The sequence below is a fragment of the Zalophus californianus genome, chromosome 12 (assembly GCF_009762305.2).
Source record: "Zalophus californianus isolate mZalCal1 chromosome 12, mZalCal1.pri.v2, whole genome shotgun sequence".
NCBI classification, from domain to species: Eukaryota; Metazoa; Chordata; class Mammalia; order Carnivora; family Otariidae; genus Zalophus; species Zalophus californianus.
In genome coordinates this window covers 72,108,630-72,136,513 of record NC_045606.1, presented here as the reverse complement: position 1 = coordinate 72,136,513, position 27,884 = coordinate 72,108,630, and positions in this window count along the sequence as shown.

The following is a 27,884-nucleotide window of genomic DNA, read 5'->3' as shown; positions in this document are numbered from 1 at the left end:
TTGAATAAATGTCATTAGTTGTAAATGTCATTTATCATGTTATTTAACAATTTCAAATACTTATGTATATTTTCATTTAATTTTACATACATTTGTGTTAACGGAAAGCCTCAATAACAATAAAATACTATACTGGGACACAGTACAATATCCCAGAACTATGTCAAAACCAACATGCAATTTATTTTTTGAATATTGACCTAATAACCAAGGATTCTCAAGGAGAAATAAGACATCTAGACAGCACTCATATTGGCCTAGAATATTCGTGACAATTCTTAGCCTTGCTGTAAGACAGTTTCATAAGAGATTTTGTCATAAAGCGGTTGCTTAAACTGATCCCACAGTTAAAAGATGAATTTTTAGAGAAAATATTGTATCTTTCAAATAACAGTAAAAAACCAAAACATTGCGTTGAATGAGATCTGTTTCCACCTCCAGGGGCAGGGGGAAGTCCCACCGTTTGGAAGCTAGCAAATACCTTCAAGGTGTCTGCCTGTAGTCCCAGAAGGTCAGCTCATTCCATGGTTTTTAGGTGTTGGTGTTGCCAAGAAAGGCAACTCACACAAAATTGAATGGAACAACATTTACTCACATAGAGAAGAGACAAGGCCACGCAAGTTTAGTGATTGTTGGTAGTAAGCATCAGTCGTCCGTGGCTAGCGGACCGCCCTCTGAAATCCCCGAGCCTGGCGACGGTCGCACAGAGGCTTCCTGCCCTACTTTTTGTCTGGGAACGGATAGCGCAGTGAGGTGGGCCGTGTATCCTATGGCAGGCATGTGTCATCAGAAGACAGAAGTACATATCAAGTCCGTGCCAGGGGAAGATATTCTCAAAGAAATATGCCCATCACAGGCTGTGAGGGCTCCTTATTACTTTGAAAAGGGAACATTCTGGACCCAAGGCACATTCTCACCTCGCCATGGAGGAGTCAAAAGACTGCATACATGGGACTGCCTTTCCCAGGAGCAAGTTTGTCCAAACAATGGAATAGGGGTCAGCAAACTACTGCTCCCAAGCCCTGACCCACAGCAGGCCTTCGTCAATGAACTTGTATTGGAATAGAGTCCTAGCCTTCATTTCCATATAATCTACGTCTGTTTTCATGGTACAGTGTAGAGCTATGCAGTTACAACAGAGATTGTTGGGCCCTTTACAGAAGAGGTTTGCCGACCCCCACAGTAGAATACTACCAACTATGTAAGAATGTGATTTATGCATATAATTTTGCTGGTTAGATACAAAAACAGTTGAGCTATATTTGCCAACAAATATTCTTTTGATGTAAATCTGATTGCAAGAAAGCAAACCAGAAGTTTATTGAATCCCCAAGAAATAAAGTAATTGCAGAATGTGCTCCGTGGAGCTCTTTAAAAATCTAGCAGAAAAGTCTCTTTTAGCTGAAGGCAGGAGACCGTACTAGCTGGTTTCTTAAAGTCCCTTCCACTCTTGAGTCAAGCGATTCTCAGCACGGACCAGGAGTTTTGCTTTTAGTCCCGTCAGATACATTTCTGCTAACCCCAGAAAATGCTTCTAAATGTACATGACTGACATTCTTAAAAGTAAACACTGTGTCTTTTCTTCTGGAAGATGCTATTATTCAAATAATGACACTTCCTCTGACATTGACAGTGGCGAGTGGAGTAGAATGTCAGACTAAGGTGAGAGACTATGTTCCAGTGAAAATTTGGATCAAGAATCCCCAGACACCACATCAACGTTTAACAGGCCAGACTTACCTGCCATTCCAGCGTCTGCTAAAGGACAGGCATAGAATCAATGAAACAGTCACTAAACAGTGTAAGTTTTTTTCTTTTGTTTTTAATACCAATAGCCAAAAAACACAAAACAAAACAAAACAAAAAACACACCCTAATGGTAGCTCATAAACAAAAGGAAAAGCATACCAAGACCTAAGAAACAGAAGAAAATACATATCATATCATGAAATTGGAAGAAAAAATTCTTTCCAAAATGTTTTCAGGATCATAGTCTACTTTTCCCCCTCATTTTTAATTCCTTTTGTGACATTCAAGTCCTAGAAAATGTTTTTGAAAGCAATTAGATTTCTAAAGTTTTCCCAAACTCCCACAGCGTAACTTTTCAGCTTAAAATATCATGTTTTAAAAGGTGTTGGCATTAAGTTTTACCTAACAAATAGCTGGGTCTTGGAAAAGAAGAACAATCTGACAATTTAAAAAGAAAAAATGTGTGTGTGTGTGTGTGTGTGTGTGTGTGTGTGTGTTTGATTATTTTGCTTTAAATCATTGACTTATTTGAACAAGTTTTTAAAAACTCTGAGAATTACAGACTTCATTTTTCACATCAGATAATGAAAGGACACTAGATAAATCTTACTCTTTTGAAATTATTCATTTGAACAGGAAACCTAAGCCAGCTTTCTGTGCATCCATTTTTGCTTTTCTCTGATTTTTTTAATTGAAGAGTAATTGACACACAGTATTACATTAGTTTCAGGTGTAGAGTGTAGTGATTTCAGCATCTCTATAGAGTACACTGTGCTCCCCACGAGTGTAGCTCCCATCTGTCACCGTACAACACTATTATAGTATCACTGTTGGTTTTGCTAGTCTAATTGTTAAATGCAGCCTTACTTTCACTGCAATTATAAGAATTGGAAAGTCTTAAAAACAAACTTTTGAAATAAAACTGCAAAATTTTTTTTCTTAAAATATCTTTTCTAGCTTTGATGTATCTGGAACCAGGTGCTCTCCTGCCATAAGTAATGAAAAAATAAATATTAAACACTATTATCAGAAATTGGGCTGTACAGGGCTGTTAACTATGAAAGAAGGAGATAAATGAGGTGTTCTCTATGAATACTCTTTCTCCCCGGAGTCATTTTCTAGATCAGGATGTAGAAAAGGAAATTCCAAATGGAGCGATCTTCCTATGTCGAAGGGACAGAGATTGCAATCTTCCTAACTGGAAGGGACGGGGATTTGAATTTGGAGAGTCTGAAGTGATTAGGATTTGTGGAATGGAATTATTGAAGAACAGAAAAGAGACTCCACAAATGTGTGGAGGGGTCTTTTTGAGTCTTCATCCAAATATTAAAGTATTCACAAGTGCCGAGAGTACCCAAGACCAGGCTGGGGGAGAGAACTGTTGAGTGTGCTAAAACCACACAATTTCCAGAATATAGACTGGAGTTACTCAGGTTCTTATCAGGCAATATGAAGATGTTCTTGAACACTCATAGAATTTAATAAAGTACCCATAAAAAGATGTTTTAGTAGTAAACAAACCCTAGAGAAAATGTCTCTTGAAACCCATTTTATAAAGCTTAAACACAAAAATGACCAAGCCGATATGCAAGTAACTTAAATGCTTGCCAGAACAATATTCAACAAAATTCAGGTATTCAACAGCATAGCATCCCCAATATATAGTATCTAATCCAAAACTACCTGATAGTAGAACAAGGAGAAATATGCTGTGCAAAGATTGCCTTTTTAACAAATGATGCTGGAACAACTGGACATCCACATGAAAAAAAAAAAAAAATCCAGAGAGAGACCTTACATCCTCCACAAAAATTACTCAAAATTAATCACAGACCTAAATATAAAATGCAAAACTATAAAACTCCTAGTAGATAACATGAGAGAAAACTTTGGGTTTGGCAGTGACTTTTAGATACAACACCAAAGTCATGTCCCATGAAAAAAAATAATTGATAAGCTGGACTGCATTAAAATGAAATAAACTTCCCTTCCATGAATGGCAATGTCAAGAGAGTGAGAAGACAAACCACAGACAGGGAGGAAATATACACAAAAGACACATCTGATAAAGGACTGTTAACCAAAATATGCAAAGAACTCTTAAAACTCAAGAAGAAAATAAACAACTTGATTTAAAAATGAGATAAAGTCCCTACAAACACAGCTTCACATCATATGTCCTCAGAAAAATGCAAATTGTAATGAAATATTGAGGTACCTGTGTGGCTCAGTAGGTTAAGCATCTGACTCTTGATTTCAGCTCAGGTCATGATCTCAGGGTTGGGAGATCGAGCCCACACTGGGCTCCATGCTGACTGTAGAGCCTGCTTCAGATTCCCTCTCCCTCTCCCCCTCCCACTACCCCCCTCCCCGCTCGCTCTCTAAATAAATAAATAAATCTTAAAAATAAATAAAATGAAATACTGCTACACACCTATTAGAATGGCCAAAATCTGAAACAGTAACAACACAAGTGCCGACGAAGGTGTGGAACAACAAGAACTCTGATTCATTTCTAGTGGGAATGCAAATAGTATAGCTACTTTGGAAGACATCTGGCAATTTTTTTTTTTAAATTCATGTTATACAGTTCTAATGACTCTTTTTTTTAATTTTTTTAATTTATTTATTTATTTGAGAGAGAGAATGAGAGATAGCACGAGAGGGAAGAGGGTCAGAGGGAGAAGCAGACTCCCCGCCAAGCAGGGAGCCCGATGAGGGACTCGATCCCAGGACTCCAGGACCATGACCTGAGCCAAAGGCAGTCGCCCAACCAACTGAGCCACCCAGGCGCCCGACATCTGGCAATTTTTAATAAAACACATTCTTGTGATCCTTCTATTGTGCTCTTTGGTATTTACCTAAAGGGCTTAAAAATTATGTTAACACAAAAACCTGCACACGGGTGTTAATAGCAGCTTTATTCTTAATTGCCAAAACTTGGAAGCAACCAGGATGTCCTTCAGTAGGTGATGGTTGAACTCTAGTACACTGACATCATGGAATATTATTCACTGCTAAAAAGAAATAAGCTATTAAGCCATGAAAAAAGCATGGAGGATCCTTAAATGTGTACCATTAATTCTGATAAAGCAATCTGAAAAGGTGATCTTCTATATGATTCTATGTATATGAGATTCTGGAAGTGGCAAAAACTGTGAAGACATAAAAATACGAGGGATTGCCACGGGTTAGGGAGGAACAATGAATAGGTTGAGTGCAATAGATTTTTAAGGCTGTGAACCGACTTTGTATGGTACCCTTATGGTGGATACACATTATAAATTGTCTAAACACAAGGAATGTATGACACCAAGAATAAACGTTACTATAAACTCTGGGTGTTGGGAAGCAGTGATTTATTAATATAGGTTCATCAATTGTAACAAATGTACTGCTCTGTTGGGAAATGTTGGTAATTGGAAAAGCTATTCATGAGTAGGTGCAGGGTGTATATGGGAAATCTCTTTTGCTGTGCACATGAAACTGCTCAAAAAGATAGTCTGTTTAAAAAAAAACTTGTGGAAAACAAAAAGAATGGTCAATTTCCAAATTTGATGAAAATTAGAACCACAGAGACCCTAAAACTCCACTGATTCCCAAGATGGAAGAACATAATACCAAGTTGCTGAAAGTTAATTATATAGATAAAAGTCTTTAAAAAACAAAGAAAATGACATAATATTTGCAGATAAAGAAAAACTAAGAGCTGGCTTCTCATCAGAAGCAATGCAAAACAAGGTATGGTGTAAATAACATCTCTAAAGTGCTAAAAAACAAAAAAAAATGTGAATCTAAAGTTCTATCTACAATGAAAATATCCATAAAAATGCTAATGAAATGAAGACATTTTCATACAAACAAAATGAATATACCCCTAACAAAGTTGTGCTATAAAACATATTAGGAGGAATTTCTTCAGGCTGAAGGAAAATTCTACCAAATGGAAATTCAAATGTATGTTATTGGAAGAGCACAAACATCTTAAACATGAGTAAATTAAAATATATTTTATCACTTTTAAGTCTTTTTATAAAATCACAACTAGGGAGGAAAAGTAAATTAAAACTCAAATGAGTAAGAGAGAAAACAATAAAGATAAGAGCAGAGGTAATGAAAGAAAAAAATTGAAAAACAAGAATGCAATCTAAAGCTTGTTTCTTAAAGTCATGACCAGACTTATTGTGAAGATCATTTCAGAATGTATACCAATATCAAATCACTATGATGGACACCTGAAATTGATAGGATATTGTATGTCATTATACTTCAATAACAAAAAAAATCAATACTATTGATAAACATCTCGCTAGAATGGTTAATATGAAAGGAAATGACCACACACCAATTACCAATATCAAGAAATTGAGTTCCAGATATTTAAAGGACAAATAGGGAATACTGCCAACAATTTATAAGAAATGAACAAATCCCTTGAAAAACAAAAATTACCAAAACTGAAATGAAATTACACTGCTTCAGAAATTCTGAATTGCCTTATATCCATTAAAGATGATAAAGTTGTAATTAAAACCTTCCAAAATGTAAGTTCTAGACCCGCATAGGTTCACGGGTGAATTTTATTAAAAAAAATTAAGGAATAACTAATATAAATCTCCCATAACTGTTTCAGGTTATAGAAATAGAGGAAATGTGTCCTAATTATTTTTCTGAGGCCACTATTATTCTGATATCAAAATGATACAGAGAACTTATAGGAAAAGACAATCACAGAGTACATAGGCACATAAGTTCTCAATTAAATACTCAGCAAAAGTTTCAAGTAAATCATCTCTGCAATCCATATAAATAAAAATGCATATACTAAAAAAAAAAAGGAATCCATATAATCATCTCATGAGATTCAGGAAAAAAATAAAATGCAACACCCATTTATTACAAAATTCTCAACAAACCAGGAATAAAAAGAAACATTGTCAAATTTTGAAGGGCAGCTTTAAAAAAAACTACAGCTAACATTAGAATTAATAGTGATAAACTAAATACCTTTTCTCTAAGTATTTGAACAAGGGAAGGATGATTACTTCCATCCAGCACTTCCATTCAGTAATGTACTGCAGGTCTTTGACCTCACTGATATGAGGAATTCTTAATCTCAGGAAACAAACTGAGGGTTGCTGGAGTGGGGGTTGGGGGAGGGATGGGGTGGCTGGGTGATAGACAATGGGGAGGGTATGTGCTATGGTGAGTGCTGTGAATTGTAAGACTGATGAATCACAGACCTGTACCCCTGAAACAAATAATACAATGTATGTTAAAAAAAAAAAAAAAAAGAAGAAGAAGAAGATAGCAGGAGGAGAAGAATGAAAGGGGGGAATCGGAGAGGGAGACGAACCATGAGAGACGATGGACTCTGAAAAATGAACTGAGGGTTCTAGAGGGGAAGGGGGGTGGGAGGGATGGGTTAGCCTGCTGATGGGTATTAAAGAGGGCACATTCTGCATGAAGTACTGGGTGTTATGCACAGACAATGAATCATGGAACACTACATCAAAAACTAATGATGTAATGTATGGTGATTAACATAACAATAAAAAATTTAAAAAAAGAAATAAAGGAAAATGAGGGATGCCTGGGTGGCTCAGTCAGTTAAGTGTCTGCCACAGCTCAGGTCATGGTCCTGCGGTCCTGGGATCAAGTCCCACATCAGGCTCCTTGGGGAGCCTGCTTCTCCCTCTGCCTGCCACTCCCCCTGTTTGTGTGCTCTCTCTAATAAATAAGATCTTTTTAAAAAAATCTTTGAAAAAAAGGAAGATGAAAGAAAAATAAGTTGTAAAGAAAAAACTAAACAATCTTTATTCCCAGAAGACATGATCATGTATGTAAAAAAGTACATAGAAGCTACTGGAAATAGTAAGGGAGTTTAGTAAGGATATAATACAAGAACATAAATGTAAATCAATTCTATTTCTACAAATGCAGCATGAACCATTAGAAAAATGAAAATAAGAGCATGAAAACTAATATTTGTCCCTAAGAATAAATTTTTTAAAATACGTGCAATTATCCTCCAAATCATCTACAGATTCCATGTGATCTCAATAAAAATACCAGGAGATGATTTGTGCATATTGAAAATCCAATTTTAAAGTTTAAAAAGAAAAGCAAAAATCCATACCCATTGGAAAGACTGAAATTAAAATATCTGGCCAAAGCCAGGAGCTGGCAGGATATGGAGCAATGGGAACTCTCCTGCATCACTGGCAAGAATGTAAAATGGTACTTTAGCGAACTGGTTGGTAGTTTCTTAATAAAGTCAAACAGAAGTTCATATGACTCTGCAGTTCCACTTCATTTATTTACACCAGAGGAATGAAAACCTATTTCCACGCCAAAACTTGTATGCCTACATTCATAGAAGCTTTACTTATAGTCCAAAGGTAGGAACATCTCAAGTTCTGAAATAAATGGATAAACATGATGGAATATTCATTCAATGGAATTCTCCCTGACCAAAAATATGCTGAATTAATGAATCCAGACACAAAAGATCTATACTGGATAAACCTATTTCTGGGAAATTCTATACTGGACTAATTTAATCTATAATGACAAAAAAAATTGGTCACTAATTGCCTGCACTTAGGAGTGGTAGACCAGAATTGACTTCAGATGGGCACAAGATGTTTTGCTGTTTTGTTTTGTTTTGTTTTAGTGAAGGAACAGTTCTGAATCCAAGGATATACATTTGTCTAAACTCACTGAATTAGATTGTCCAATTTATTGTAAGTAAATTATACCTGAAATTTTTAATTGAAAAAGTAAAAAGAAAAACACTGATTTCAGGTTGGAGGTATTCTTAATACTGACTGCCTCCCATTCACCTCAGCCCTAGATTTTACTGACTTGTGCCCAGAGGACCTGGGTTTTAATTTAGGTTCCACAGTTAATTAGCTCTATGATCTCAGCTAAGTCACTTGCTTCTCTTAGCTTCTTCCTTGGTAAACGAGAGAACTGGACTAGACAATCCCAAAGGTCTACCAAACTCTGAAAATCTGGAGTGAAGAAATATATAATTGAAGCCTTAATAGGGTCATTAAAATGTTTTCTTTAGTCCATTTTACACTTGGCTTAATAAAAGATAATAATTATATATATGACTGATAATTTAATGTTGAAATATTTTTCCAACACTGAATAATATTACCTACAAGGACAGAAGTTAATCTAGATATGACATAGGATTCTAGTGGCTTAAACAAGAGAAATAAATATTGTACTCTTTCTTTGGGATTGTTCACTATGGATCTCAGAGTCAGGTAAAAAGTTTACTTTTTCTGATTTTTAGTCACCAATACTATTACCAGATAAAAAGGTGATTCTTAAATATCCAATTCTTCTAAGAATGCAGAAAAGTATTGAAAAGCAGAAAAGATTCCCTGACTTGGATATTGCATTGAAATGGGATCTATTTATATGATCACAAATGCAAGTCACCCCTGACTTTCCAGCAGTCCCAATAAAATTACTCTTTGTTTACTGAGATATAATTGACATATCTCTATATTAGTTTCAGATGTACAACATAATGATTTGATATTTGTATATATTGCAAGATGATCTCCAAAATAAATCTAGTTAACATCTGTCCCCATACATAATTATAAACATTTTTTCTTGTGCTAAGAACTTTTAAGATCTGTCTTAGCAACTCTCAAATGTACAATACTGTATTATTAACTACAGTCACTGTGATGTACATTATATCTCCAGGATTTACTTATTTTATAACTGGAAGTTTGTAACTTTTAATCACCTTCACCCATTTTACCCATCTTTTGACAATAGATATTTTTGTTTGTCTGTCTTATTTCACTAAGCATAATGCCCTCAAGTTCCATCCATCTTGCAAATAGCAAAATTTCGTTCTTTTTTATGGTTGAATTTGTGTGTGTGTGTGTGTGTGTGTGATATTTTTTTTTACCCGTTCATCCATTGATGGACCCTTAGGTTGTTTCCATATCTTGACTACGTAAATAATACTGTAGTGAACATGGGGCACGGATATCTTTTCAAGTTAGTGTTTTTATTTTCTTTGGATAAATACCCCAAAATGGAATTTCTGGGCCATATGGTAGTTCTATTTTTAATTTTTTGAGCAACCTCCATACTATTTTCCATAATGGCTTGTTTCAATGTACATTCCCACCCGCAGTGTACAAAGGTTCCCCTTACTCCATATCCTAGCCAGCATTTATTTCTTGTCTTTTGATAGTAGCCATTTTACCAGATGTAAGGTGATATCCCATTGTGGTTTTGATTTTCGTTTTCCTGATGATTAGTGATGTTGAGCATCTTGTCATTGACCTATTGGCCATCTGTATGTCTTCTTTGCAAAAATAGCTATTTAGTTCCTCTGACCATTTTTAATCAAATTATTTATTTATTTATTTTTTTTTTGCTATTAGGTTGTATGAGTTCTTCATATATTTTATTCATATATTTTAGATACTAATCTCTTCTCAGATACATGATTTTCAAATATTCTCTCCCACTTGGAAGGTTATCTTTTTAGTTTGTTGCTTTCCTTTGCTGTACAGAAGCTTTTTAGTTTGATTTAGTCCCACTTGTTTGTTTTTGCTTTTGATGCCTTTGATTTTGGTGTCACATCCAAAAAATCATCACCAAGACTGATGTCCAGGATACCACCTATGTTTTCTTCTAGGAGTTTTATGGTTTCAGGTCTTACATTCAAGTTCTTCCTCCATTTTGAGTTAATTTTTGTGGATACTGTAAGATGTCAGGCCAATTTTATTATTTTGCACATGGCTGTTGAGGTTTCCCAGCACGATTTATTGAGGAGACTGTCCTTCTTGGCTCTTTTTTTTTCTTTTTTTGTAAATTAGTTGACCATATATGTGAGGGTTTAATATTAGGCTCTCTATTCAGTTCCATTGATTTGATGTATCTGTTTTTATGCCAGTACCATCCTGTTTTGATTACTGTAGCTTTGTAATATACTCAATCATCCTGTTTAATACCTCCAGCTTTTTTGTTCTTTCTCAAGATTGCTTTGACTGGGGTCTTTTGTGGTCCCATACACATTTGAGGATTGTTTGTTCTATTTCTGTGAAAAATGCCACTGGAATTTTGATAGGGATTGCACTGAATCTGTAGATTGCTCTGGGTAATAGGACATTTTAATAATATTCCTTCTTCTAATCCATGAGCATGGAATATCTTTCCATTGATTTGTGTCTTCCCTAATTTTTTCTTCAATGTCTTGCTTTCAGTGTATAAGTCTTTCTTTCACCTTCTTGGTTAAATTTATTCCCAAACATTTTATTTCAGAAAAGTTGCAGGATACAAAAATCAATATGCAAAAATCTGTTGCATTTCTATACACTAACAATGAACTATCAGAAAGAGAAATTAAGTAAACAATCCCACTTACAATTGCACTGAAGAGAATAAAATATTTGGGAATATTTTATGCAAAAATCTATTGCATTTACTTATTAGTTCTAACAGTTTTTTGATGGAGTCTTCAGGTTTTTCTTTTAATTTTTTTTAAGATTTTATTTATTTATTTGACAGCGAGAGACAGCGAGAGAGGGAACACAAGCAGGGGGAGTGGGAGAGGGAGAAGCAGGCTTCCTGCTGAGCGGGGAGCCCGATGTGGGGCTCGATCCCAGGACCCTGGGATCATGACCTGAGCTGAAGGCAGACACTTAACGACTGAGCCATCCAGGTGCCCCTTGGTTTTCCTATATGTAATACCATGTTGTCTGCAAATAGTGATAATTTTACTTCTTTCTTTCCAATTTGGATACCTTTTATTTCTTTTTCTTACCTAATTGCTCTGGCTAGGACTTCAGTACTATGTTGAATAAGAGTGATGAGAATGGATATCCTTGTTTTGTTCCTGATCTTAGCAGAAAAGCTTTCAGTTTTTAACTGTTATGTATCATGTTAGCTGTGGGTTTATCAAATATGGCCTTTATTATGTTGAGATACTTTCCCTTTATAACCACTTTGTTGAGAGTTTTTAAACTAGATATTAATTACCTTTTCTATATTCTCTATTTTTTATTGTGTATATAAATATCACTAAAATCTGAAGACTATACTGTAGCACTCTCCTTTGCTAGTTTAATCATTTATATGGCACTAATATGTGTTTTAAGGAATTAAAATCCTTCCAATTCTTCAAAATATACTTAAGTTTCACCTAAATACCAAATAAAGTTTTAAAAATGCTTTTACCTTCCTTATTTACTGCTTTATAGTCAGAGGCACTTTTAATCTGTAAAGAGCCTAATGTGCTACCTGGTAGATAGACTCAATGTTCAAGAAGCGCTTGAACCAGGGCCAGGGTGAGGCAAGTGAGGCAACTGCCTTGGGTGCAAAAATACAGAAGGTGATTATTTATCATAATCAAGGTAAATATTGTAATGCAATATTTTAAGAAATCGCATTTTAATTTAAAAATCCAAGATAAACAACAAAGACGGGATCAATAAAGATACTGAATTGAACAACCTGTTTTTATTCACTCTTTCTGAACAAAATTGTGTTGTGAATGAGCCATTATATATTACCTTAGTCTTGCAAGTATATTTCAGATGGTTCTTTGGGACACTGAACTAGAAATAAGAAAAATTTAATTTCTTCTGTGCTATGAAGAAACCAAATTTGGAACTGAAAGGTAGAACAACACATTTTTGTCTTTATTGTAAGCATATTGTAAGCATTGTCTTTATTGTAAGCATATTGTAAGCATAAATATTGTATCATTTGGAATATTTCTGACCTGCGTTAATAAGGACAATATTTGTAAATCACAAATCTTCTAGAGTTCCTTATTTTAAGAGATATTTTAATTTCATTGACTTTTATTTATGGACGATGTTAAAAAATGGCATATTCATCCATTCATTTCTAGTAATCTGCAGCCTGACCAATTAGAGAAACTTCTTAGAATGCTTCAGCCCTACTGTTGGGTCACATAAAGGCAGAAAACTGTCAGGGAACCATGTATGTACAAAATCTGTGAGTTTAGAAAATGGAAGGAAAATATTTCAAAACATTCTACTTTCACAAAGCTATAAGTGTATTTCTTATAGTATACTAAATTAACTAAAATTTGGTTGTCTAAATGGCAATCCTTAAAATCCTATTTTTCCTACATTTCAATCTAAATGCTTTAATTGTACACATTACCAATGAAATATGGGTATAAGAAGCTTCTTTAAAACCAAATTACATAACAACTCAGACAACAAATGTTATTTTATACCAATACCAAAAGTAAATCAGTGATTGTGAATTTGAGTGTTTTTTAACTCCTGAATATTAAATATCTTAATTTGCATCTGTCTCTGTATTTAAAATAATTTATATATATATATATAAATAATCCTATGAAAAATTCTCAACATTATTTGTCATTATGGAATTCCAAATTAATGAGATTCCATTACACACCTATTAGAACAGCTACAATTAAAAAATGGACACAGCCAATTGCTGATGAGGATGTAGGATAATAAGAACTCTCATTTATTGTTAATAGAAATACAAAATGGGACAGACACTTTAGAAGATTGGAAGTTTCCTGCAAAGCTAAATATAGTCTTACTACAGGATCCAAGAGTCATACTCCTAGGTAATTACCCTGGGCAAGTCTCTCCACCTCTCTGGTTCTTAGTTTTCTTGTTCATAAAATGGGAACAAAAATGTCAACTTCCACAGGATTGGGCCACACTTTTAAATGAGATAATGTGTAAAAGCCTTTGTCATCGTGCTTGGCACAGAGTAAGCACCCATTCAGGTAGCTATTATTTTGTCAGTTTTGAACATAATGCTGGGTTTTTATCAACAAAAAGTTTAATATCTAACATGATTAATTTTGGAAGTTTAAAAAGTACATTTATGATTGGGTGCCTGGGTGGCTCAGATGGTTAAGCGTCTGCCTTCGGCTCAGGTCATGATCCCAGGGTCCTGGGATCGAGTCCCGTATCGGGCTCCCTGCTCCTTGGGAGCCTGCTTCTCCCTCTGCTTCTCTCTCTCTCTCTCTCTCTCCCTCTCTCTCTCTGTCTCTCATGAATAAATAAATAAAATCTTTAAAAAAAAATAAAATAAAAAGTACATTTATGATTTTTGTCAGACTAATGCATGCACATTGTTTGAAAAGTCCACTGGGCCTGTGAGACTCAAACTAAAAACAGCAATCTCTCTCCTGCCTGTTATGCCAGAATCAGTCATTTTCAATACTGTCATTTCTTCCAGTACTTACCTATTTCTAAAGTGTGTGTGTCCGTGTGTGTGCATTATAATACTACCTCCTGATTAATCAATCAGACACTGTCCATGTGACTTTGTATTATAATCAATGAAGATTTTTACTTTCCAAGTTTCATTAAATCACAATTATTTGTTAAATCCATATTTAGTGATTTCATTTTTATAAGCATGAACATATTCTTCACTAATGAATTGAGTATTTTGATTACATTTCCATTTTGTGCTACTTTTGTTTTGTTTTTCCTGGAATTAAGTGTTTTTTTAGAGATTTTAAAAATTTGGTAATTCTCGAATGTCTTTCAGAATTCAAACAGCTCTATAAAATGTTTCTCAATATAATGTTCTAGTGGGTCAAATTTTTCATGTAATTTATCAGTTCCAATTTTTTTCTGAAGCTCCAACCTTCTAGTCATATATAGACTGCTCTCTAGAACCAATACTCATCTGTCACCCTGAGACTACTTTTACTGTCATCTTGGGAACTCCCTTCACTTCTCTCCCATCTTGTTTGTCCTGTACCTATCTTTAATTTGGATTCCTTATTCCTTTTGTGCAACACATTCTCTAGTAGTTTCCTGAGGAAAGGACCATGAGTAGTGCATTTTGTTTTGAGATTTGCATGTCTGAAGTGTCTTTTTCCCCCCACCTATCACATTTAATTGATAGTTTTTCCAGGTATAGAAGTATCAATTGAGAATAATTTTCATATGAAATTTTGAAGGCATTGTTCTGTACCTTTCTAGCTTCTAAAACTGCTGTTGAGAAGTCATTATTCTTATCCTCTTCTATTTAAAAACAAGAAATTGAGTTTTTATGATACCTATGATTTGAAATTAACAACCCGTGTTTAAATCCTGGCTCTGCCACTTTGGCATCTGTTGATATGGAATTCCTCTATGCTCAATTTTCACATCTGTGAATGGGGTATAATAATAGTACCTACATTGTAGAATTGTTCTCTGGATCAAATCACTTAATATATGAAAAGCACTAATAATAGAACCTGACAAATGGCAAAATGTTCTTTTCGTATTTGCTGTCCTTTTCATCATTATCATACAATGGGAATCCATTTAGGGATTTTTAAGGAGAGTGTTTGAACAGACAATCACCGGCTACTGGGTAGTGGATGGTTCGGAAAGGGGGTGAGACATAAAGTGCAGAAACAAGTTAGAGTGACCACTTCTAAATGAACCTGCTTCAGGCTAGTGTTGTGAGTCAGATGTTGCGTGTTAGGGGAGCATTAAAAAAAATTGCAAAATAATATCCTATTTTCTCAGATGAAAACCCTTAACTACCCAATAGACAAAGCACATTTTTAGGGCTACAGAAAAGCTGGGGCACAACAATTTAGACAAACAGGAATGCTTTATTTTTGATATTTCAAGAAAAAGCGGTACAAGTCAATGTGGGGGAAATTGGAACTTTGTCCAACTTCCTTACATGCATTTTTAAGAGTTGAACTTTTTTTTTTTTTTTTTTTTAATTAGACGTGAGAAGGTGGGAACAGAAGTTTTCATAATGGCTTTCACTGCTTTGGCTACTAAAGATCTTAATCCAGACCCGACTCTGGCTCTGAAGATGTTATCTGGCCCCTAAGGAGCAGAAATAGACTCCACTACACATTTGCTCATTTCAGACTCATCACACCCATGGCCATGCATGTGTCTTCATGAATCATAGAAAAGAAGACGCTTAGCTGAGAAATCTAATCATTGATTGTCCACACATTGTTCACTTTTCTCTCTCCTCTTTAATTAAAAATTCACTTTTACTATATAGGCAATTGGGGTCATGTCACTATTGAATCCCATTTTCTCTGTCAAAACAATTATACTTTCATCAAGGAGTCATTTCTGAGAAGGAGAACCTATTCATAAATATTCATAAATAAACAATGTAGCCAGATAACCTAGAAATAGAGTTTGAATTTGGCTATCCCTAAGGGGAAAATAAAAAGTAACTTTCTGTTCCAACCGTGTTCCAAAATACGACCACCACCAATTTGCCCGTGCTGTCCTTTCTTCTTTTCTAAAATGCACGTGTGGCTGCTTCCATGACTGATATTGAGCCAGGCTTGCACATCCACTTTATTTTTTTGTCATCCAATTTAAATTATTTTTATGATGCAGAGTCCAGTAATGAAGGAGTGCATCGCAGCCTGGGACATCTGGCAACGTAGAAGGTGTCAATAGAATAATCAATTATTCCTGCGGCTAATGCTTGTCATGCCCTCTCACAGAAAGTGGGGGCAAAAGGAAGGTGATACTTAATTCACAGCAAGAAGACAGACCATTTAATTGGATTAGCTGGCATCTCCCTTTTATCTTTCTACTCTTATCCCCACTTCTTACCAGCCCCCTCTCCTCCCACCACACACACACATCAAAAGTGACAGAGTTTGGCAATTATGCGGAAAACAGGAGCGAATTCTTAAATGAACCAATTGGATTGACTTAGGAGGTTCAGGATCCACGCTGCTCCGGTCCTACAGTCATCAGGGATGAAGCGATGAGAGTCTAAAGCAAAGACCGTGCAGCTCCCTTGACCACCTCCCCCAAGTGTGGTCCCGTCACCAATTGCTACCCCCTGCTTCCACCTAGACAGTGGGGCTGCTCTAGGGTCAGCTAATGCAGCACTTTTCCAAAGTATAAGTGTTCAAATCATCCTTCTGGAAGGTCAGTGCTAGATGGCAGTGCAGTACTCCCTGACTTTCCCCTTCAGTCAAATTCAAATTCTACTTGGCTCCAGAGGCGGCGAGTTGTAACTCTAGTCTATTTACATCGTATTACTGTAAATAATGGAAATCAGCATGCAATACGCCAAAGTGAATCATCTTTTGAAATCAATGAAAATTGGAAATGGGTTTCATTTCTCACTCAAAGGGTTGCTCTTGAGTAGCACCTTATTATATTACTAGCAATATTTGAGCTGGAGAGGTATTATCTAGTGGAAAAATTCCGAGCTCATAATCAAGAAATTTGGGTTCCATTCCTTCTTCAGGTGGCAAAGAAGACAATACTGAACATGTACTGAAAGGCGCTATTCTAAGCACTTCACGTATATTATTTTGTTTAATGTGCACAAAACCCCTGTGAGTTAAGTTTTATTATTATCTCCATTTTATGAAGAAGGTGTTAGGGACGCAGATTCAACCTCAACAGTCTGACCCCATTGTTTCCCATCCACATAACTGGGGTGAATTTTTTTAGAGATTTTATTTATTTATTTGACAGAGAGAGTACAAGGAGGGGGAGCGGCAGAGGGAGAAGCAGGCTCCCCACTGAGCAGGAGACCCTGACATGGGGCTCGATCCCAGGACCCCGGGATCATGACCTGAGCCGAAGGCAGACACTTAACTGACTGAGCCACCTAGGCACCCCTAAGCTTGGGTGAGTTTTAAAATGTATTTGTGGGATGAGCAACAATCAACCAGAATAGAGGTTAAGCTTAGCTCAGGCACAGAGCCCCAGAGGCCCACAGTACACAGACATTTGCAGTGTCTGGGGTGGAAGGAGGGCCCGGAGGCCCTGGGATGGGACCAAAGCAGGGGCAGAGAACAGAGAGAGCCTTTAAAGAGCCTGCGGCAGCAGCTACCTACCAATCTCTGTAGTAATTTTTCAGTATTTTAATAATAGATAGAACCATGGTGAAGACACAAAATGAACTTCAGCCCTGTAATCTGTGCACCCCAAGTTAACTTAGCAGAGATTCTAATAAGAATCTAGCAACAAATTCCAGCAGAAGCCATATTCAGACAGTTCCCTTTTGTCTCACTGCCTGTATCTTTTTGGCCTTAAGCACATTCAAACATGTTCATTTGCAACGTTGAAGTCATTGCCATCCTAAGAAGTTGACTGATTGGATATGAAGCACAAGAAGAGAGTATGTCAGGCTCTGGATTAGTCCTAGTAGCTTTTTGAAAAAAAAAAAAAAAAATGCATAGCTGAAGAATGTAGTACGTGAACCCTATTTGGAAAATTCCACAATCTTCTCAAAATATCTGAACTTTGATAAAATCACAAAGGAATAAAAGACTTGCTCAGGTATGACTCATTGTAGCACAAAAGATATTTAGCTTTATAAGAAAGTTTCACGTTTGAAGAATATTCTCTTCCTGCGGCTGATAAATGGGGGAAAAAGGGTACATTCATTTACCAAGAGCAGAATATGCCCCCAAATAGCAAACGGGGTTTTATGTAAGTCACCTTTCAAGTTAGCTAAGATTTTGTCAATTATTTGATGGGTTTTAGCGTAGGGATAAATTTGAAGCTGTTATTTTTCTGGTGAAGCCAGCAATAGGGAAATGTATGCTGAAGGAAGGAAAAGAGAAACTGGAAAATTGAGCTAACTTAATAGAAATCTAACATTTGCTGTTGCATTCAATAATTCCTTTTTTTTTTTTTGCAGATCCCTTTGAAGATGAAAGGTTTTTATATTAAAATTTTTTATTACCAGGCTATCATGGGAGAAAAAAAAAAGTCGGTGCATTTCCTGTTTGAAAATATACAAGTGATCTGTTGCCTGTCTTTGTTGCAATGGTTTCTGTTCCAAAGAGAGTAGATGACAGAAACTTAAGCAACTGGAAATATTTTAAGATGAGCAACGCAGAAACACTTGAGCTGCTTGCCATTAGGCATTATGGCAGTTTGTCCGCTTGCAAAGAGAAAGGAAGTGTTGTGTTGCAGATAGCTATGGGAACTTGGTTGCATGACTCACTGGAAGCCTTTGTTATTACATGACTCAGACTTGGTAATCCTCCCCCAGTTACCTTCCTGAGTGTATCTTCATTTTGTTAAAATGTTTGAGAACTGCTGCGGAGATTCTAGTAAGTTGAAATGTGCCTTTACAAGGAGAGAGAGGGAGAAGTGTCTCTCGAGAAAGGTACGCCCTTCCTATAAACTCTGGATTTTATTATGGGCGTGTCAGTGGTACGAGAGTCTGGTGTAACACATGATGACCAGATCTATTTTACATTCAGGGAAGTCAAATGAGTTCTCTAAGTGGCACGAAGCTAAATACACTCACATAGTTTCTGAGTGTATTAGTTCTTCAGTGTGCATTAAGCCTTTCCAGATTTATCCTCAGAGGTTGGCTGTGTGCCAGAATTCAGACTGTTCTGTTGGGCAGTGGGCTGAGTATTCCCAGGTGCCGCCAGAGTTTTATGCCTCGTCCTTATTTACAGTTTTTCTTAGGATTGCTTTGAAGTGTGAACAATCAAGTTGCAGCATGCTGCAAAGTTCTTTCCACATGAGCCCTTTATTTCACTTTCTCTCGCAACGCTGAAACCCTCCTTACAGCAGAAGTATTTCTCTACAACCATCAAAATGCATTTAGAAAGATAAATTCTTTTACAAATGTTTGAGAAATAATTTTATTATCTTTTCGAATAAGATAGAAATATAAACAGCCACTATTATTCTTTCTCCACTATTTCTCTGAGGAAAGAATAGTAGTTTATCAAGCCTCTTAAGTCATTAATTATTGAATTCACGAAACCTCTTACAGCTCGATGACACACGAGGTGGGGCTTGCAAGTATCTTGTGTATAATCTGCATTGTGGGTTATTTGGAATGCATAACAAAGCTCCTAATACTGATATGATAACGATTTTTTGGCGCTCAATCCACTTTTTTTGGAAAAAGGAAAATCTGTCAGAGCACGTGTACAAATCATGCCTAAACGTCCATCTTCCTAGCAATTCTGTCATTTTCAAAAAGTCCCAAACTCAGTGCAGATAGTCTGTGTTTCTAAACTCTATATTCCCTTAGAATAAAAAGCTCTGACTAGACTTGGGTGCGGGGGGGGGGGGGGGTGCCCAGAAAGCAGCCAGTTCCCCAGGGCACTTTCCAAATGCCCTCCAGAGGGGACCATCTGCAGCCAGCAAGGGCGCAGACAGTGTGGACCTCTCTTCCCGAAGCAACGTGAGGTGACACAGACAGCCTTTAGGCCTTGGTGACCAGAGGAAACATGGCAGTCCTCCCAGAGCCAGCAACAAATGTTGATTTCAAATTTGGACTGAGCTTGGTATTCCCAACCCAAAGATGCTTTGCGCTGCACAGATTTTCTCCTTTTAACCCTGTTCTTTATGTGTTTGCCAAAACCATGCTCAAGATTCTGACAATAGTGTTCAAAAATAAACGTGGTTTTGTACGTGGGGGAGGTAGGGTTGTCACACGGGAGCTGAGTAGCCACGGTAAAACGTGGGATGTCTGTGTTATGCTACCCCGATCTGCAGCTCTAACAAACTTTGATTTATATGCCAACGGGGACTGGTGTGGGTGACTTCTGTTCCTTTCAGAACTTTGAATCTTTATTTTTTAAATGTCACAATTTTAAATGATTTTTTTCAGAGTTAGTCCCAGATAAATGATTCCTGGGAGGACCGTGGCGGTGATTATGAGCCCACTTACACTTGTGGTTGATGGCACATTAAGCAATGATGGTGATAACGTGCAGCGATCGGTACCTATAGCATTTCTAGCCTGACCCCAAGATGAGGTTAATGCAGAAGACAAATAGGAGGGAAGCACATGCTCCATTTTTTTCATCGGGCTGTTACATAAGTAACAGATAAACATCCTCCTGTTCACACCACATCACAGCACAGGGAACTGCTGCAAACTTCAAGCCATCAACAACTTAAAATTGCTGTTGTCAAATCAATTTTTTACAGCAGACTGACCTGTTTGCAGACCGTTTTTAATAGCAGAGGAAGAGTTTGAGACTTGAGCTGGGAGTACAGAAGTGATTTCTGAAGGACATTTCAGATGTAAAAATTCCCTGTGCTGGCATCACCCTCCCCGCCCCCACCCCACATCCGTACGGCACACCCCATCAACTTCCACTGACACTTCCTCATTACCATGAAAAAGCTCAGGAATTCTTGGGGATTTTGCGGAGCATCCTTCCCCTTTCAGACCCAGGCCCTCACTGACACCTCCACAGATGGTTTTCTGAATTTTATGTCCCAGTAAGCGGTAGGGTTTGAGTTTTTAAAGTTATATAAGCACTGACTTCCAAGTTCATTTCTTTGACTTCTCTGGTCATTGGTACTCACCTCATGTGTCCCCACTGCAGGGGCTGAAACACGGAGTAGCTTTTTGGGTGACTGGTCACAAAGCCACATGGGCACATTTAATAGGAAGAAATGTGGGCTCGGTTACGTGGTGTGAGCAGATTGTCAAGGATACATATCTTTTTATTTTCTTAACCCAAACACAGCCTCTGTAGACTTCTTTTGAATGTTGAAGTTACACCTTCCTCTTCAGATGATAAAAGAATTCAGTGTGAAATTTGCTTTATAAATTTTTGTGAAAGTTCTGTCGCTCTCCTATAATACTTCAGGAGTATATATAGGGAACACATTCAACTGATTCTCTTGATGCCTTAATGATAGGAGGCAGGAGGAAAATTCTGTATGGGTTTCATCCTTATTTCTTACTCAGTTCTCTCCTCTGTATCATCTGAGCTTGTATTATAGTGACACCGTACTCTTTAATAAAAATAAAAATAAAAGCAGGGGGTTAGTTTTATTATAGTACCGTAACACCCAGGAAAAGTGTTGCCCACAGAAATTTGTCACTAGAACATCAGGGATCTTATAAAATGGTACTACTACATGGTGAAGTTCAAATGGCAAACAGGGATGGTGTTTTTTCAAGTCAACATCCAAACCTATTTAGATTTGGAATGAGCATTTTGCTGGTCATGTGTGTTTACTTATTTCCAAGATATTAGATGCCGCCAGGTCAGAATCATATGACATACAAAGAAAACAGTACCTTGACAGTGTCAGCATTTCCATTATAAGGCTTTTTCCCCTCCTAGGATGTTTTAATATCTAGTCAAAATTGAAGTTATCTAAAAGTTAGCACCCAGCCCAGGAACTACATTTGTTGAAAATAAATTTTGCAGAAAACTCCTCTTGGCTATTTTTAAATGATAGCATTTCACCCACACAAGAAAGTACATTTTTGCTTATTTATTTTATTTTATTTTTATTTCTGGCCTCATATGACTCAAGTACAACTTCGTTTTCAACCATTAGCCCATGATGTTGACTGGTGCCTGTAGGCATTTCAGGGATAAAAATAATATGACCAAGTTATTTTGTTTGGAAAAGCAGCTTCTTCACATGTGCTGTATTTTTTTTCAATAAATATTTCATAAATCTCTTTCAAGCATGGTCTTATCCTTTAGTGCATATGGGAGGCAGCTGAATCTAAACCAAGTGGATATCCTGGAGCTCAGATTCCATTATTCAGGACCAGATTCCTCTTCTCTGAAGTTTGTCGAATGCAGAAATATGCATGACAAGCCCCTTAATATCAGGAATTATTACTAGTCATTTCTGTATTTTAAGAAAAACACATTTTAAGTTACTGTGTTTTGTGAACACTACATTCCAGGGAAAGGGCCAAAGTACTTCTGTTCTCCTGGATGGGGTATCTCTCTCAGTTTCCATTCTATTAAACCGTGTTTCTGAGTTACTGAACTAGTTCATCCACCAAGCAGAAAAGTACATTATCCTTGCCTCTCCAGATTTAGCCAACCTAGGAAGACAGTGCGCATACACAGAGGAAGAAAGAAGAATCATAGCTCCAATGATAACCAAATACGCCTCTCAGAAGTATTAAAAAAAAAAAGGCAACAAACAGAATTAAACAGGCAAGGGAAGACTTTATTCACGGTTATTGCAATAGGCGTCAAGACGATGGCAGCAGGGGAGAGAGGTTGAACTCAGCTCTATTGGAACAAAAGGCAGGAAGATTTGTAAGCACTGAGGTGACTTAGTGGAAAAGGACTGGAGGAGACTGTGGGGAGGCTGAGCCTGAGTAAGCCATCCGCGTTTGCTACTTGGCACTTAGGACGTGAGGTCCCTGCCCTCCCACAGATACAGACAGATTAGGGGCCCTATCTTTCTTGATAATTGCACTTCAAAGGGATGGCTCCTAGGTCCTTGAGAAAGGCATCCCTGGGTTTTTTAAAACTGGCTGGAGCCTGGGAGAAGATTTACATCTCAGGGACAGAGAAAGTATTTGCTGTTGCAAGTTCTCTAAAGCAAATACTCAGAAAAGGGAGGTCAGGGGCTTATAGTCACAAAGAATCGCACTTAAAGTCTAGTTAACCTGAGGAGAACATGAAGGCCGTCTTGGCCAAAAGCCATATGGATCTTGAGGGAAGAAAGTCAAGGGTCTGGGGACCAATCTCAGGATCTTTTCTCTTAATCTTATAATCTCCAACTTTTCATGTGTTTGAGTGCCTGGGTTCCCCAAACCCACACTTTCCCTAGCGGGCTTAGACTTACAAGGGTTTGAGGAAACACAGTGAGTCCCCTGGTCTTTACTTGTTTCCGCTTTACCACTTGTTGGCTTTAAATGCCAATTTCTGCTTCTGTCCTGGGAATCTCATCCTTGATAGTACTAGTCTCCCCTGTGCCAGGGAGGTGGGAATGACCATGACAACCTTCTTAATTATTCTCCAAAGACCATGTGCTCTTTTGGCTTGTATCATCTCCCAGGAACTAGACACAGAATTCCCAGGGCTTGGACCAAACACTGTTTGAAAGTCAGCACCCTTAGCACTATGTGTCTCTCATTAAGAGACACTTAGAACTAACATCTCTGAAAACCCATCAGCAGCCTTCCCCTCCGCCACCCCCACATCTGCTGCCGGCACCTTCTTTTTTCAGTGTACCACTCAAGGGTGCTGTCTTCTTCCCACCAGTTGGTTCCGCTGGCGCCCTTGTGAGAGAGCGCCCCTGACCTTCAGCAGCTCCGTCACTGTAGATGTTCTGGTGTTGCTGTCCTCGTCACTCTCAGCCTTTTACAGAATCCACCACCTGTTTAACAGCCGGCTGCACTTCAAAGCTTTCTCTCCCCTTGGATTCTAGGACAATGCATTTTTCTGGTTCTCTTCTTATTTCTCAAAATTTTCCTTTTCCGTATCTTTCACGGGCCCAATGTCTTCTGTCAATGCCCTGAAGGGAGCAATACACCAAGGATCTCCCCTCTGCTTCCCCCTCGTCTTCATCCATAACTTCCTATTTGGCCACTTGCACGGTTTCAGCTCCCACCTTAGTGCTCAGGACTGGAGACACTAAGCTCCAGGCTCAAAATTCTGTCTCTTAGACACAGAGAACCTAAGGTTATGCTAAGATCTCAAACGGAATATGTTCCAAACACAATTCCGTCATCCTCACCCCTGCACGCCTGCACCTCACCTTCTGCCCCAGTCTCAACCTAACATTCTATTCACGTTTCACTGATGGAGCTTCACCTGTCCTTGAGCTTTCACCCTGACCGGAGTGCTCCTGCCCTGCCCAGTGGTGCTCCACGTCCTCGCCCTTCACGCCCCAGGCATTGCTTCCATGTTGAGCCTGTACAGCTCCCTGTTCAAATTGTTCCTTTTATTCCTGGTTCACATTAAATGTGGCCTCGTCTGTGACCAGTTCCCCCATTCCTTGGATTATAATTAATCTCTACTCAACACACCATTGTTTCTATCCTTTAGAACATGCACTAAATTCTGCTTAGCATTATAACGTATTGTCTGCATCACTTTCTCTTTCACTAAATGGAAAATTCCTTCATGGCAAAAATTACATCCTATTTTTCATTTTATCCCCCCAAATTATCTTTCACAGAGTAGGTCTTCACGGTTGGGGGCGTGGTAATTATGTATCAGTGCAGTTTCTGGTATTTTTTACTTCTTACATTCTGTGGACAATAGCAAATAAGTATTTTATTTCATGTTTTGAATCCCTGAGAGGTGAGAAGAGCACTCTGCATTCTCTCGTAGTAACAGGAAGAGGTCCAGCTGTCTTTGGATTAGTCTTCAAAACCCAATTAAAACAAGCCAATATTATTGCAAAATCCCAGTGTAAATGCTTTACCCAATTAGCTGTAAGCAGATATAACTCTTGGGAGGGTCTGCCCTCTGTTTTCACGTGGAAATGTGTGTCAGAGCAGGAAACTTGCAAAGGATTACCATAGACATTTCTCCCTGCAAAGATAAGCAGACTTCAGGGAAGTTTTGGTTGGCTTATTCCAGCCTAGCTGGATCACACAGAGAAGGCACCATAACCCACTGAAGGAATGAGCCGAACAACCATGGAGTGCTGTGATCCAACGTGGCTCTCAGAGGCTCTTCTGATGTTCCTACAGGAAGCTTGCCTCATACACGGTACATTCTTTTTTTTTTTTTAAGATATTTTTTATTTATTTATTTGACAGAGAGATAGAGAGCACAAGTAGGCAGAGCAGTAGGCAGAGGGAAAGGGAGAAGCAGGCTCTCTGCTGAGCAGGGAGCCTGACGTGGGGTTCGATCCCAGGACCCTGGGATCATGACCTGAGCCGAAGGCAGCCGCCTAACCGACTGAGCCACCCAGGTGCCCCTACACGGTACATTCTAGGAGCCACAGATTTCTCCCCTCTTTGGGAAATATGTAAATATAACTGATAGACAATCTTGGTAGCTGATAATTATAATTCTTGCCCAAGTAAAAATTGGAACATTAAACTAAATAAAACTCTCCTATAGACAGAGGATTTAGTTAATGATGACTTCTTTTTGTTGAGTACCTACAATAAGCCAGATACTTTATCTACTTTTGTGTTTATTTTCGCAACAGCCCAGTAATGTAAGTATCATTATCTCCCATTTTATTGATGACGTAACTGAGGCTCACTGAGCAAAAAAATTGGTAGAAGATGAAATTGAACTCAGATCTCTCTGACCACAGAGCTTGTGTTTTTTGATAATATTTTGCTCGCTCGCTCTCTGTCATAATTAAAATACCTCAAAGTACTGAAGAATTATTTTAAAACTAAGATTTGAAGCTGTTACTGCCACTTAAAGCCTTTTAATTCTTATAGTTCAAAACTGGAGAATTTTTTAAAGTTCTTTTTTAAGTTTTACGAGTTTTGAAAAAATAACACACCAAGAATTGTCAAAGACAACTGCTTTGTTCTTCTACCATGTATTTCTTAGACTTTCAATCTAAGATACCAGTATTGGCTAGGATGGACACAGTCCCTCTAATCTATGAGATTCAGGAAACAGTGGCCGGGTTATTTACATTATGTCCAATTATTTCTCTGTGGAGAAATGGAAATGTTAACGCCATGGTTAGCCCTGCCTATGCCTCTCCGACCTCTAATTGACATTAGAAATAGTAATGAATTTGGCCTTCTTTCTCTTTTCTTGGCTAGCCCTTGAACTATCAAAAACCAAGTTTGATCAACTTTAGGAGTCTTTCACCCAGAAGGGTCTGGATATAACGTTGCTGCCTCTTCACCCAGTTCCCAACACTCCTCCGAAGGTCTGTAAAATGATTAGACTGCAGTTTGTCTAATGTATCACCAGCAGGTCTGACTTGTTTCTTTAACAGTCATTTCTTCCTGGGTCTCCAGGTCTTTGTGACTTCTTCCTTTGTGTTGGGCCATTCCTGTGGTTCTTGGCATCATATCCCTGGAGCCTGTGTCTCCTTTCTGAGACCTCCTGTGATCACCTACAATGCTCTGATGCACAATCCACATTCTCATCTGAAAATTAAAAATTGACAACCTTCAGAATTGATTTTTGTAGGTAAAATAACCTACCACATAAAATAACCTAGCCACCATAAATACTGAAATACTGAAATACAAATTTGCCATACACCAAGTGGACTCATAACATAAAAAGGGCAGAAATTTGTCTCACCTACCCAAGTCTTATAGTTACTGGTTTTCTACCACCTGCAAGTCTTCTACCTGCAGCAAGTTTCCTGGCTTCCTCTCTTTTTAGCCCTTATATACCAGAGCATAATTCATCTTGGTGATGGGTGTGTATGTGTGTGTTAGGCCAATTATTTTCATATATTTTAGTTATTTTTAATTGCTATCATAGTATTTTATTTTTTGGCTTTTATGAACTTGCACAAAATTATTTTAAGAACTCAGATACTACAGTTTCTGAAATGACCCATTATCAACTGGACAAGAATTTGAAAACAGGTGAATTAGGATCAGTATTTTAAACTGCCCAAACTCCTCCACTTCTTTTTTTTTTTTTTTTTTTGCCTTGGCTAAGTAAATAATGTCATAAGTTTTACAATAACATGTTCGTCTTAGATTAAAATGATAAGAAAGGTGAATAGTCCTCTAGCACTGCAGGAATTATAAAGGTTGGCTTAGAAAATCAAATGATTTTGATTTTCATGATCCAAATGAACGCCTTGATTAATAATGTTTTTAAATTAGGAAGGGAGGGAGTTCCCAACATCATTTGGCTAAAATGAAATTAAAAATTTGAATTCTTTGAAACAGTGACAACAGTTTAGCCTGGATTTCTAACTAAATTTCTGAAAGAGCCAACACAAATAGTAAATAGGTATCCAAAAGAGAAGAGTCCTTGACAGCATCCCTTGGATCAGATGGATTTGATAACCATCCAAACTTGTCAAAACTTGTGAGATCTCAAGGAGGTTTATAAAATGTTTTTCACAGCGCCTGGAACATATTAGACAAATAGTAAATCTTGTCCGCATCCCTCCTTTATTCTTTATAGTTCCTGCTGTGGGCGGTGGGGGGGAGGGGGGCGGTGTTTGTGTGTTGGGAGCAGGCATTCCTCAGTGCTCCAGTATGTGGAGAGCCTTTCTTTCATTTCTTGATTTTGTTTGTTTTGTTTTACCCTAAAAATCCAACTTTCGTGTTAATACCAGACAGTTTCCTCTGGTGATAAGACTCTCCTCCAGGGAATAAGCAGACTTTATGAGAGGGCTGATAATGTGGAACACAGATCAACAGTCGCAAAAACAAAAAACACCTCAGAAATGATACAGATTTTGAGGAAAAGTTGTAAATAGAAGTATATGACTTCC